The 4849-nt window shown below is 32.7% G+C and overlaps 1 protein-coding gene across 2 annotated transcripts in view; it reads left to right on the forward strand.

The window, feature by feature from the left end:
- The first annotated feature begins 228 nt into the window (after positions 1–228).
- LOC115240341 (facilitated trehalose transporter Tret1-like) overlaps positions 229–4849 on the forward strand; it is a 21934-nt gene continuing 17313 nt past the window's right edge. Inside the window, exons 1-2 of one of the 2 annotated variants that reach the window (XM_029815426.1) lie at positions 229–309; positions 810–915. The gene's annotated coding sequence lies outside the window, so the exon portion shown is untranslated. The remainder of the gene's footprint in view (positions 310–809; positions 916–4849) is intronic. The other variant, XM_029815428.1, reaches the window with a different exon arrangement.

The raw sequence follows: 4849 nt of genomic DNA on the forward strand, positions 1-4849 counted from the left end.
ATCTCACATAATTTATAACAGATATTGAATTATCTTATTTTTTTCAATATAAATTATCGACAATTATATTTTCCTGACAATCGATAATAATGATTTTGATTTTACCGACCGTTGTACGTTAATCGTACAGCAGGCGATCCACAGATGGCATCATAATTCGCATTGTTGTTCGCCGCCATCTTGAAATTTCTCATTCTCCTTCGGAAGTGAATACGGACGAAGTTTAATAAGAGTTCTACGAATAATACCCGCCAATTAAATTATTCAAGATTATTTACACTATCACAATATGAGAAAGAGATAGAGAGAGTAAGAATATATACTTGTTTTCTTTCATAACAGTTATGATAATAAGCAGAATTACGTCAATGACTAAATAATTTCGAGAGAATACGGTTAATGTTTCTCATGTAATGGCATAATTATTTTTAAATAGCTAAAAATAGACAAATGTTAACAGTTTTTTTGAACTTTTATTCGTTTCTAGATTGTGTTTGCCATCGAGACTTTTCTTTACTCTTGTTTAGCGATATTTAGCGATACGTAAACCAAGTTGTTGTCGAAGAGAATAAATTAGAGTGGCGCGACATAATTTGCGTTGCACGTAATGTAAACATGTATAAATCACGCGCGCATTTTATTTATCCTCTCCACGTGCAGCGCGTTTTTTACTTGGACAGTTATATTTATTTGAGAGGTTCATTAATTATCAATTAAACGTCTTTTACCACAAAACATGACTGGTTTATTTGTATCGTAAAAAAATGATTTTTGGATATGAGTTTATCATCTCTTTTTACTCCTTACAGGAAACAGATCCTTAATATGTTGCACTACGAAAGAGCGGCTGGGCGCCGCCAGATTTCCAGCAATCCTTAAATATTCCGGCAGGATGATACAAGGACGGCGATATTGGTAAGACCTCAAAGAGATAATCGATATATGAAAAGGAAAAAAGTTATCGAATATTTTTATCTCTCGCTGTCTTTACTCCAATTTATTCTTACGAAAATCAATGTGATTTTAGCAAGAGAGATTTACAAGCTCAAATTTTGAATACGAAAGATATTGTTTATATGGGCATGGCGGTCTCTTTCTTGTGTATTAAACATGTAATAGAGATACATGTTTACTTTTACACATTCGAGTCATACCGCGTGTGACGCGTCTCCGTTTGTCAGTGTTTCGCGTGGCGCACGAAATGTATTGTTTACGCGCGCGCGAGCAGATCGCACATGCTTAAACCACGTTGCAGTCACGTGCTGGTGCTGGCAAGGCGAGGTACGTGTCACATAAGCGCGAGCGCGCGGTCCGTGCCAATAAAGTCGAATTAATGCTGTTACGTACCCGGTGGCTGGAAAACAATGCAGCCTTTTTCTTATGCGGAGAGCGTCTCGCTTTTATGTCTCCCCGAGTTTCACAGTAATTTGAAGTTACATAACGACTGAATTAAACAAATAACTTTGAACGAAATGAAATGACTATTATAATAATAATCGTCGATTTCCTTAAGCTTGAGGGAACGTGAGTAAACAAAAGATAAAAAAATCGATTTAAAAATTCGGATAATCTATAAAAATTCTTTGATTACACGTAATTATTCTCAAAATTATTGACGGTTATCAATATATTGTCACATTTTCTATGTATTTCAAAATTGTGTCAACAATTAAAATATTGTAATCGGCGCATGCTTTCTGTTTGCGGACGAAGGTGATCCGAGATCGAAAAGGTAAGTAGTTTGATATTATCCCTGATCGCATAAATATCAATTTCCGAAAAAGCTTGTGTCGTTTTATTCGAATGACACCCGGAATACGTCCGAGATATCTTATATTCTAGAAAGATACGCGCTTTCTGCTCTTTCATTAGTATTATAGCTAGTATATGTAGCTCTTTCATAGTATTTGTCGCGCGATGAGTGGCTTCGCCATAACAAGATTTCGTGTCACATGCATATGCGTGCGTCAATTTCTATACTCGTATCGAATTGTTTACTCACTGCGTTTAACGAGATTGCTCGACGCGATTAATTAACGACGGTTATCCCATTGGCGCGTCAACTTGCGTTAATTAACGATGAGAGAGAGAGAGAGAGAAAGAGAAAGCAAACGATGCAATATCGAATCTGGCTTCATTTCGAGCTTCTCTCAATTGCGTAAATTGTAATTAAAATTTAATATAGAAAAAGATTATGCATATAAGCGTATTCGTATTTAAAGATAGAAGACTCAAAATAAACAGATAAATTTTTCTGATCTATTTTTCGCAATTATATTCCAAGTAGTATTATAATTATTTATGAGCACGCAGAAAGATATTTTTTACATTAATTTTGCACGCAATGCTGTTTATTTATTTTTTAGCGAATTAACAACTGGCAATTTTCTTCATTTTTTCGAAAAATATCAATAATCGTCAATTAAACTTCTCTCGATGAGATAATATTTATTTTGCTGTGCTTGCTTTGAACAGCCAATTAATATTCTAATTGCATATATAAAGTTCGCGTTTATAATTTCCGATAATTTGGAAATTTAAAAAATACTAGTATTTAAAAAAATATATAATTTCGCAATGCAAGCATTTTATTTGGATTTAAGTGATCAATTCAATTAGAAACTAATTTTATTATTTTAATGATAAATTATGTTATGTTCTTTATCCGATTTTCATTAATTGACAAAAGCGAATCATCAATTTTCTGCGTGTGTGTATATTTTTCTTGTATGTCGAATAATTTTATATATCTACACTATTATTAACATATGTAGAATTAATCTATTATTATAGTAATATATTTATAATCAGTTTCTAACCTTTTATTTTTGTTTTTTATCCATCTTGTTGTATTATCGTCCACGATTGCAATTGAAAATGTATCAATATATATTATTCGATTTCAATGATTCTGCAAAGTATGCAATTGCAGACAGAAATTAAAAATAATATCTCAATCGATAATTTATTCAATGAATTTGCCATCGAATTTAATGCTCCATTTAGTTCCCCGTTATAGGTCGATATCTGTTTAATATTGCAATTACCGTGTTTATGAGCTTTATTACCGCGCAACTTAGTCGTTACTTAAATCATTTAATTATACCTTAGATAATTGAGATAATTTAAAATCGCTGCTACTCATCATGCGAATATTCAAATAAATAATTATTTTTATCAGCGCAAAGAAATGGTAAGATAATATCAATAATATTTGATAAATCCTTGAAAGTTTATTTTCGCGTCATATATAATCTGACTTTAACAATGTAATTTTTTTTCTTTGAAAATCACAACTTATCTCTTCTTGTAATCTTGTTTTAGTAACGCTCAATATCTCAAAGATTACGCATGCAAAGATTATTATAATCGTTCTTATAAATATCTAGATAGAGTAAATTATACAAACATGTTTTGGTATTTGCTAGCAAATTTGCTTTTAGCTTAATATAAATTTTAATTGTATATTCTAACTCGTTCTCGATCTTCAATTTCTAATTGTCCTCTTCAATTTGCAACCACACGATTAATCTCTCGACAGATTTATTACTCAAGTACAGATATACATTATCTGTATTTGATAAACAGTTCCATTCGCATTTATTACGAATCCGAGACGAGGAAATAATTCCTTCAGACTCGTCTTTGTTAACACAATTCTAAAATAAAACTATCGTTTACGAGAAAAATGATGGACCGCCTACCATATGTCATCCCGCGTCGAGGATAAACGATTCACTGTTTCTATTTTTATTCGTTTAATAAACTATACGGGGTGTCAAATTGAAATCGTATTAAAGTAAGTTTATTTGAAATTAATCAAAGGACAGGATTTCGTAAATTAGTTTTTCTTCCCTGGAAGTTCGCTCTAATTCTTTTCGAGCGTTAATTACTCGAAGATTAAAGGCGGTCGAGGAGCGGAAAAAATGTCCAACGATAATTATCCGAGATACACCGTATATCCAGAATGGATGTAGATTCGCAATTGCGTGTCAATCTAATTCAGTACCATCGGTACAAACAAATCTTTATGGCAATAGCTTCGCGTCGTTCTGTGGATCCGCCGAGTTCCAGAGGCCCGTCGACACGCTCAATTACTCCGTGTGTCCGCAAATAACTAGTCGATATTGACGCACAGCAAATTGCACACGCGCATCGGTGAATTTCCATTCGACTGCTGCTGTCGGCTGATGCCGACAGGTGCCGATTACGTTAATGAAAAATATTTGTCAAATTCAGCTGCGCATCGGTACCATACGGAATGGAGACTTGACAAATAAATCGGCCTTGTTCATTTTTTTTTATCTCTCTTTTCGATCTTGCATAAAAAAGATTTCTTAGGATTGTTAACATAATTTTCGTGGAAATAATTATAGAAACATTACATCGCACATACATTTTGGCTGACATAAAATATAACTGTCATAGAGATCCAATCATGCATTTCGTGCGAAACGATGTTGAAAAGAATGATAAGTATTCTAAGAAATGAACATAAGGTTTTTTTCTTAAAAAAAATGTTTTGGTCGTTGCTAATATTATTATAAAATTGAAATTTTTTGAATATAATATAGGGCAAAACAATTAAAATTAAATTTAAACTACAGATGAAAAAAAAAACAAATATATTATCTCATAGAGAGCATGACATTGATATCTCTCTTAAAGACTTTATAAATCTGTTCTTATCTAACCTTCTTCTTCTGAGTTACCTTATCAAATCAGGCTGACCTAAAATTTTAATGCAAATTCCAAAGAGCATGAGTTGCATATTTGCTTTAATAATGTGTAAATAGGTTAAGTAAGAATTATTTTATCAATAGGGGGGGGGGGGGGGGGGACGCAACAC

This window comes from Formica exsecta, unplaced genomic scaffold, assembly GCF_003651465.1.
Source record: "Formica exsecta isolate Colony F162 unplaced genomic scaffold, ASM365146v1 scaffold425, whole genome shotgun sequence".
Lineage (NCBI taxonomy): Eukaryota > Metazoa > Arthropoda > Insecta > Hymenoptera > Formicidae > Formica > Formica exsecta.